The sequence below is a fragment of the Corvus kubaryi genome, unplaced genomic scaffold (genome assembly GCF_017639235.1).
Source record: "Corvus kubaryi isolate FWS band 111438036 unplaced genomic scaffold, C.kubaryi_AGA036_p1.0 37391, whole genome shotgun sequence".
Classification (NCBI taxonomy): domain Eukaryota; kingdom Metazoa; phylum Chordata; class Aves; order Passeriformes; family Corvidae; genus Corvus; species Corvus kubaryi.
Window position 1 is genome coordinate 7,118,681 of NW_024581130.1, and position 9,786 is coordinate 7,128,466.

Sequence of the window (9,786 nt, forward strand, 5' to 3'; positions counted from 1 at the left end):
TTTAAAAATAAGAATTCAATGAAATGGGGTAAGTCACCATTTCTCTCCACTTCTGGGCTGAAAGAAAGTGGCATTGCAAAGGCATTGACCACTTGGATCAAAAAGAGCATAGATGGGAATCAGAAGTGGTATCAACCAGGATGAGGGATGCTTTCTAAGTGTATGGCCTCAACATGCCAGGATTTTTATTATTTTTATTTTTTAGCTAAAAAAAAATGATATTGGCAGTGGTCCTGGAGTAATAAACCCTGATGAAAAAAACAGTGTCAAAACTATGACTTTTCTTTGAATAGACAATTTTGCTGGCATTAACTGTGTAGAGCTGAATACTTTTGTTAGCCCCTTGGCCAGATCTGGCCAGCTGGCAGCTCCCTTTTGCCAAGGAAGCCTTTTGTGAAGACAAAAAAAGCACATTGCAAAAGGGAAGTGGTGTAGAGCAAATCCTTGCTGCAAGATCACAGTCACCGAGAAGTGTTTTATGGTTTTGGCCTTTCCATAAAGGGACTGCTAGAAAAGACTCTCGATAGGCATCTGTGTTCTGGGCTATTTTGTGTGATGGTCCCCGAGGGCTGTTCCACTAAGGGCCTGGATCAAAGCATCCCAGCCATGTCCACAGTTCTGGTCTTTCCAGCTTTTCCCAAACACATCCACCTTGCCCCTTCCAGCATTTCCCATGACCCTGACCCACCCACGCCACACGCACTTCTGGATGCAATGTGGCTGTCACTGGAGTGACTGTCACTGGAGTGACAGTGCTCCTGTCAAGAAGCAATGGAGTCAGAAATCCTTGGGACTGCCCCACGATTTTGACATATTCTATCTGCAGTAGGACGTAGTAGACAACAGAGGGGTAAATGCCTGCTGTCCTAAGCTTGCTTGAAAGCTGCAGGGCTGGAGCACAAATCCCATGCTGTTCCTGGTGAATGATGTAGGGAAGAGGCACCTTCTTTCCAGACTGCCTGCCCTCTTCCTTGCCTGGACTCAGCAGATCCCACAAGTCTCCACTGTTAACAGCAGCCCACATTTTGCAAGCCTCACTCCCTTTGGGTTTGTCTCTCCTGGTGAGAAAACAAGGGGGCCAAGCACCCAGAAGTTTGGGGATGGAAGAACCTGTGTGAGCATGGCAGCCTGCAGCAGAGAGCAGCTTATTCCACTCATCCCTTCTCCATCCTTGAACTGCCTAAACCCCAGCTCTGCTTGTTTCTTCCTCTGCCTGTGAGCACAGGCCTGACTCTGGCTTGGCTTTACTTTGCAGGTGCTACCAAAGTCACAAACTTATCAGATCCTGGGGAAATGCCAAGCAATTCCACCTTACTGCAACTGTGGGAGACCTGCAGATTTGCCTCTGCTGAGAGCCATCTTCCAAGCTTTCCATAATGGAGTCTTTGATGTTGTGTCTGAAAGGTGCACGAAAGTCAGTCCAGATTGTGAGAAAAGCCTGATGAGTCTCTTGCTGAGCCATGTGAACATCCACACTCCCTTAGCTTTTAACAGCAGAAATCAGATCCTGAAATAGACAGGATGAACATAATCCATCGTTTTCGCAGGTCTATCTAAGCCACAGGACTCCTTGCACAAATCTTTACAGAGAGGTCAGGTTGCTGCCAGAGTCAAAAACTGCCTTGCAAAAGGGTACAGTTCCAGAAATAAGGATACAGTGGCACACCTGCGACACCGACACTTTTGGAAGAAACCAGTGTGGTCTCCTTGCCCTGGAACAACCATGTCTGGGGCTCCTGCTTACAACACCGACCTGAAGTATGCCCTCAGCTCATCACTGCTCACCTGGAGGACCTGCTGGCCAGCAGGACCCCTCAGGTAGCTCCAGGACAGCCAGGTGACAGGGACATGGCAGAGCACTTGCAGAAGCAGTGACTGCTGAGGACTGGTGAGAGCATTCGAGGTGGGAAACCAGCAGGTGAACGTGGGTTACCCCATCTTTTCCTGGCTCCTCAGCGTGCAGTGAAGCAGCTGAAATGAGAGCAGACAGCTCTGACCTGGAGCAGCTGAGGAGCACATGGGCATGGGGGAGGCTGCCGGGTCGCAGCTGCTGGCACTGTGGGCAGTGCCCCCGCTGGGCAGTGCCCACGCCACAAGAGTGCCCAGAGCACGCAGTGCCCACAATGACCTGCTGCCCAGTGCTGGGGGGCTGAACCCTGCTAAGGCAGGCACCAAGGAGCTTCTCCCATCTCCAGCATCACCCCAAAGATTGGCACTCACAGCTTCAGGGGAAAGGAGACTGATGATGATCTCTGCCCGAGCAAAGGTGTTGGGATGATTTCCATGCTCCTGGGACCAGGGATTACACCCCACTTTTTTGCCCTGTAAGAAGTCATCATTGACTGTGGTCTGATCCTCCACCAGCTCCTTCTTGCATGTTTCCCCTGCTCTTATCTTTATAATCCTCGGCTGCCGGTCTTCACCAGTTACAGTTTGAGATTGTGAGCCTTGCAAGGCTCAAACTTGTTTTAACTCTTTCTTCCCAACAGAAGGCTCATTTTAAGTCGTCTGTGTGACAGTGCTAAAGACATCCAATCTCTCCTAGAAGGTACGCAGCCTCTCCTGCCCTCTGTTAGCTTGGCTCCTCCAGCACTTCCAGATTCCTTTTCCACTCTCCCTGTCCTTTCAATTTGGTTTAATCTTCAGACCTACAGTCCTCCTTTCCCTCAACTTTTCCCCCCTCTCCCAACTGTCTACACCCCAGACCCCCACCAGGGGCCAGCTCACGCCCCCTCCCAGCAGCCACACGCCCCATGGAGAGCAGGGCTGACACCAGGCAGATCGGAGTGCCAGAGGGTCCTGCCAGCCCCATAGGGATGACAGCAGGCAGGCCCACCAGCCCCAGAGAGAAAGCCTGCCACATTTTCTCCCAGCTCCCTGCTGAGCCCCTGCCTCCCTGTCCCCTTCTGGAGCCAGGGAGGAGGGCAGTGGTTGTGCCACAGGGGGCTGAGGTCTCACTCTCCATCTAATCAAATTCATGTTTTCTTTTCTAACACACAATTCTCCAAGGAGCTCATAACCTGGGAAGGGCTACATTCCTCAGGCAGATGGGTTATTCCATTTGGAGAGGGTGGGTGGGGGAGGCAATAAAATTCCATTTTGCAGCAACTATTCTAATGCAGCAGGTTATTGGTAAAATATTTTCAGATTTGTTTAGTTGTTTCCTGAACATCTTGAAGTGGTGGTTCAAGATGAAGTTATGTTCTGAAAGAGAGAGTCATCCAAAGAATGCAAACAAAATGTTATTTTAAAACTCAGATATCCGTTTTTCTTCGTTCCAAATTTTTCATTTTGTCGCCAAGCAGAAAAAAACAGCCCACAGATTTTCACACAGCCTTATTCTGTGAAAGGTAAGATATTAACAGGAGCAAGAAAATTCTGTGCAACTCACATCCTCACCTTAGTGCAATTGTTTCTAAAAGCACCCGGGACAGATTAAACATGTGAATGCTCACAGCACCTCAAACTAGGAGCGCAATTAGTAATTGATTTATGTCTTCTGGTAGCAGGGGCAAAAGCAACTTAAGCAGCAAATAAAAGCAGATAAAATTCTGTTTCCTAGCTTTGTTATCTGCTCTTCTTCAAACACACTTAGCAAGATCTAGTAGCAGAGAATTTTAACAATCTCGTGTTCATTAAAATAATCATTTTCCTACCATTTGTTACACGTAATTTCACAATGCTTTTAGTCCAGCCACACGGAGAGGGGACACTGGTGACCCCACTACTGCTTTTATTGGGGATGACATCTTGCTTGGCTCTGCTCCCCATCCGGCTACCTTGTTTGGTGAGAGAAAAGTCCTTCTGTGGAGGCACATGCCTGAAATCACTTTCAGTGCCTGGATATGGACTTCTCCTATTCCTCCCAAGGTCTGAGGTAATACCTAGAGTTCAGCACCTGTGGGAAAAAAAGAGAAGGTGCCACATCCAGCACAGGCTAACCTGACAACCTTTCCTATTGTTAAACGCATGAAAATGTTTTCACCACCCTTTTTCAAGCCTCTTCCTGAAGCACCCACTCTGCTGCATGGATTTTGCCTGCACAAGCATACCCACCTGAATAGGAGAGACTTAGTTACAGGAGGACAATTGCTGTGTGGATGTGATTTGAATTCCTTTGCTGCCAATCATCACAGGCAAAACAACAGGAACAGCGTTTGCGTATTGACATCAGGGATTTTGCAGCATAATGCATAATTCAGTCGCTGAGGTGTGTGATATTTCCCTCCTGACACTGCTAATTCTCACCAGCAAGACTCACCTTCTCACCCTGTGATTTGCTTTTAGCTGCTGCTTCCATCAGACTGTGTCCACGAGGACACAAAGAACATATTAAAGAGCTTACAGTTAAATCGGATCCCACAGAAACAGGCGTGCCCCACCCCAAAGGTGTATTTCATAAGAGGGAATGGTATTTATAAGGATTTTTTACATTTACTGCTCCCCATTAGGAACCCCTTTAGGTTTCTTTGAAGCATTTTCGGGGGGGTTTGAATCCCAGCACACCAGCAGGAGCACATGCCCTGCCAATTCAGTGGCCCCTCTTTCTGAAGCATTTGGTTGCTTAACAGGGAAGGATGTTCAGATGACCTGGGAGCCCACTCTGGTGTGAACTCACCTGAAAGGAGAGTTTATCTGTCTCCTAAGCTGTGTTTGCCTAGCTCCAGACATTAGTTATCAAAAGTGGTTTCTTTGCTGTGGAAGGAGGGAGAGGAGGAAAGGAGGAGGAGGAGGGAAATCAATATGGATATCATTTGTCAAAACATTAGTCCAGCTGATGCAGTCTGAAGCACTTGGGAATGCAGGCAGGCAATTGAAAGGTGTAGTTTTGCAGGACTTGATGATTTCAATCTGAACAAGACACAGCTATGAAATGTGGCAAACCACAAGCTTATGCCTAGACAAGCACAACCCTCCCTAGATGGGTGACATTCCTCCTCAGCAACCTCGCTGGCACCCAGAGCACACAAGAAATCCAAGACATACTTGCCTGACAAGCCTCAGGCTCCACTAAGCTCCACAAAACACAAAGATAAGAGGCACAGGATGCCCTTTTGTGATGGAATGCCACCAGTAATACCTGTCTTGCCCTCTGCTCCCCACCAGCCAAGGCTCAGGGGCATTGAGGTGTATCACCCCTATATCTGCAGCTATCTCTGCTCGCGGGTGATGCGGGGAGGGCAGGTGACCCATTCACCCTCAGGTGCCAACTTGATCCCTCAGTTATGACTTGCTCCTGATGCTTTGTCTTCACTCTGGCTGCAAGAAGCTTCACACAAGGCCAAGTTTGTCCCCAGGGCCTGTGAAGGACAAGCTGTCCTCTCCCCCCTGCCCCAGCATGGTGAGCCCTTGCCATGCCCACCCCGTGCAGCTCGGCTCTGCCCCTCTGATTTCGGGGAGACAGCTCCTGCTCTGCCTGCTTCAGTCACCAGGTAGCATCCTGTGGCTGACACGAGCAATAACAGCCCAGCCTGAAAGCTGGTGCATTATAAATGATTTATTGGTCTAATAAAGAGCCTCAAATTATCCGCCGCCTCCTTCCTTTCTCCCCTCGCCCCAAGGACCGATACAGCTACCGTGCAAACATTTTCTACCTCGCATTATGTAATGTCACAGGGAAGAAAAACAAGTATACAGCCCCCCAGAGAGCCACATGGCTGGCAGCCCCCCCATCCCCTCCAGCAGCCTCTGCACAGGCATCACTGCAGGCAGCTGGGGCAGAAACTGAGGGCTCCATGCTCTGTCAGAGGATCCATTATGCTCCTCTTCCCATCCACAGCACCTCTTGCCTCCAGCATCCCAGAGGAAATATGAGTGACCTGCCCTCTTCCCACAGCCTCGCCATTCCCTTCAGGCTGACAGCAGCCAGGGGCATCCTCTCCTGCCTGATCCCTGCCTCTCTACCCCACGCAGAGATGGGGCTCTTCGGGTCTAGGGGTTGCAGCCAACACGAGCTGGGCTGCACTGGAGGGGTGTCCAGGGCAGCAACTGGAAGATGGCATTAATTTTAGGAATGGAGGATTTTGCCCCCCTCCAGTATATGAGCCCTGGTAGCCCACCCAGCCTCCCACTTACCATCCTCATCTCTAATCCATATACTACTGCTCCATCACCATCCTTCTTGCAGCAGTCGATACAAATCTCCAGTTGATAAAGTCTGGGAGCTTGTTATCTACTGTTACACACGTAGCTTTTTTGTTCAGCTCCTCAGGGACCTTTCCTCCTCCCCAGTTAGCCTCACCTCCCACATGCCCTCATGCCAATGGCTCCAGGAAGAGCCCTTCCTCGGGACACGGAGCTGTGCGAGCCACGCTACGTACTGAGAGCACACAGGGTCGTTCCTGCCCCTCGGTTCAAGCCCGCAAGTCCTTCCAGCTCACTTGAAGAGGTCACAACTTCTCACAATACACAGAGCAGGACTAATAAATTAACCTACTTTAGACAGCTTGCAGGCCTTAACAAGAAAATGTTGCTGAAGGGCTCGTGGAGTCTTAGGAAGTGGCACTGTGAAACCGCGGAGTATTATCCTCCTCCTCATCATCTGCTATTACCCTGAAGATCGTGAGGTCAGATGAGGTGAACTGAAGATAACAAAACAATCTTAAATATTCAACATCAAATTATTTGAAGTGTGGCAAAGGGGAAAAAAAAAAAAAAAGGATAAAGAAAAGGTACAGCTAAGTTGTCCTTCCAGGCATTTTAGCTTCAGCGTGTGACAGGAGCCCCACGACTGCGAGGCTGCCCACTCCTCTCTGCATTTGGCAAGGAGCACAGGAACTCTCCTGGGCATCCCCCAGTCTCCATAACTCCCATCAGGACCCTCACCAGGGTTGACAGATTTCCAGGCACAAAGCTGCTGTACCTGAACCCACGAGGTCTCCACGCATTGTGCTGGTCCGGTGGGACCCAAAAATGCTGTTTCACCAGACAGAAAAAATAGGACCGGGGGAGAGATGCAAAGATGTGGGAATAGAGTGGCACCTATCTGGGGCCTGAACTGTTTGGCCAAGGTAAATAAGAGAACAAAAATTCTGGGAATGATGTTATAAAAGGTGTATTTTGAGTGCTTGCATTCCTTGCAAGGCTGACCTATTTTAGCAGAGGGACTTTAGCCCTTAGGAAGAATTAAATAATACTGTTAGGAAAGAGGGACCATGGGGACTAAGAGCCCCAAGGTCTTTGCTGCTCTGTGGGTGCCCAGACAGCCCCAGGCTACCACACTCAACCACCCCAGCAGCTGACAGTCTTCTCTTACCTTACCCCAAAGACACAGCTACACCTCAGCCCATGCTAGAGCCAAGCTCAGTAAGTGGGACTGCCCTTAGGGATGAGACACAGTCAAAGAGGAGGCTTCAAAGCCTCCTCCCCAGTGCCTCCAGCAGACCCAGCCCTCCCCATCTGGATTACACTTGGTTAGTGCAAAGGCACCTTGTTCCCAGACTCTGGGTAACAGCAGGTCTCTATGGAGAGATTTTGTGTCTCCATGTGTTTTCTCTATTTAAATACGAAGATGCCTGAGATACATTTTACCCATCACGATACTTTATGGCTCCTGATGGCACCGATAGGCAGGTCCCAGGACTGAAATCCCCAGCCTGGGGGCAAGCGAAGACCTCAAATGAAGCTGTGCCTGAGCAGCAGGGGCTGAGTCAGAGCAGCCCCACCGGGAGCGGGAGTCAGCTGAATCCCAGAAGGAGCACCCAGCTCACACCTCTCCCTGCCTTCCCAGACATCCAGCCTGGACCTGCCACCACACTGCTCCAGTGCCTCGGCCCTGCCATGTGGTTGCTCCAAATGAGATGCTTCCTTCGTGATTTATCTAAATGAGCTTCACACCTCAACCTGGTTTCAGACGTAAAGGGTCCCGTTTAATTGTGTACAACGAAATACAAAGGAAGCCTACTTACCTTTGCTGGGAGGCCTCAGGGTGTGGGGTTGGGTGCTGGTGGAAGGAGAAGCAACTTGATGTTGTAGTTCTCTCCTATCCACTCCCCAAAGCACTTGATTCTTTCCCAGGAGGGATAAATGCTTACATCCACACAGTTGCCAAAAAACTCTCCCCTGGGTGTCTGAGATAAGAGGGAATCTACACCTCCTCTGCTCCTATGTCTCATCTCTTTCACCAGAGAAGTGCCAACTCCTACAGCTCACGTGTTGCATTTTCAGACACGCTCACTGGTGCTTTCTGCCTTGTTGTCCCTCACACTGGAGAAGACTTCCCATAAACAGCTGAAACACCGCCTCCCCCTTCTCCTCTAAACCCCTACTACAGCATATCTGAGGACTGCAGAATACTTCACAAGCCCCAGGCTGCTGCTGTGACAAGGCTACCACAGTCTGGTGGTGACCACTACAGTCCCCTTGCCCTCTTGTGCTCCTCCTTCTCTGCCTGGAGTCATCTCCTACCTCTCCTATGTATTGTGAGGGCACCGTGTGGCAGAAACACCTCAGGTTTTGAGTACCTTGCAGAAATAATCCAGTTTCACATTCTGAAACACAAATGGGCTCAAAGGCACTGGACAAATGCACAGAAGCTGGGCCAGGGTGTAGCTGTTCCAGCAGGGAGTCTAGGCACGTCCATTTGCTCCGGAAGCCTTTGAACTGGCTATTGCCTGGAGACGGGAAGGTTTGCCCAAGGACACATCGGCCTGCTTTAACCCTCTCAATATGTTCCTTCCCTGAGCAATTCCTATCATTCCCTGACACTACACCACACCTAGTGCAGGATAATGGTTCTGTGCGTCCCACGCTGCCCATCTGCATGCTCTTTTAAGTGGGGCTGTAACAAACTGCAAGCAGGAAGGAGAAGTCTGATTATTAATAATTGTCTGTGCCCGCCTGCTCCCTTCTGCTGCTCTCCACTGGATAGGTGGAAGAAGGCTGACCAAAGCTGTAGCAGCAGATTTCAGTGGCCAAAGGGCAAAATTTTAGAACGCTAATCTCTCTTAGTCTAACCATTTCTCTCAAGGAGAGAAACTCCTATGGGAAGCACCCAGACAGCAGAGCATGATTTCTTATTACTTTGTACTTGACAGGCAAGACAGAGTAACTGCTAAAAGCAACAGAGATAAGGAGAATAGAACAACGCTACCAAATAAAAACACTTACCTCTGTACACTCATCAGCTCAGTGTGAAGGACTGGGTCTGAAGAGCACAGGATCAGGGTCTGTGACTCCAGGGAAGGAAAGGCACCACAGAGGGATGCTTCCACCGACAGCCATGAACTCCTGAATACCTGGGAGGTGGCTCTTGCAGCACCTCTAACCTCAGTCAGCTGCTGCACTGACCTTCCTTCTCCAGGTGCAGCCAGCCCAACAAAGAGCCCAAGGCATGGTAGCAGTGCTTGTGCAAAGCCCAGGGACAGCCTGGGTGTGCAGCACAGGTCACAGCACCCATAGCTCCTGTGCCAGTCTGCCTGCTGACTCCAACCTCCACATCAGCACCAGGGAGGCCCTCCTGCTCTCCCACATGCTCCAGCCACTGCTGCCAGCCCTTGCTGCACTCAGCAGCCCCCTTCACATTGCTCATGGAGAGATGGCTGTCAAAAAAATACCCCCCACGCTGTCCCCAAACTCCCCTCCCCGTGGTGGTTGGGGGCAACCACTTGAACACAATCCCAAGCACTGGGCAGAGCAGCCCTGGGAGTCAGTGCAGGAGCCCTGTGCCTGAACACATCCCGGCCTCAGCGGCCACCCACACGCCACAGGCAGATTTGCTGCCTGCAGGAGGCAGCTACATGGGCTAATTGGTCACCTCCCTGACAGCTCCAGTCACATTGCTCACGC

General features: G+C 50.3%; 1 long non-coding RNA gene across 1 annotated transcript in view; it reads right to left on the reverse strand.

Moving 5' to 3' along the window:
- LOC121669325 overlaps positions 1-9,555 on the reverse strand; it is a 38,961-nt gene extending 29,406 nt beyond the window's left edge. Inside the window, exon 1 of the long non-coding RNA XR_006017717.1 lies at positions 7,908-9,555. This is a non-coding gene — a long non-coding RNA (uncharacterized LOC121669325). The remainder of the gene's footprint in view (positions 1-7,907) is intronic.
- Between the last annotated feature and the right edge of the window lie 231 nt (positions 9,556-9,786).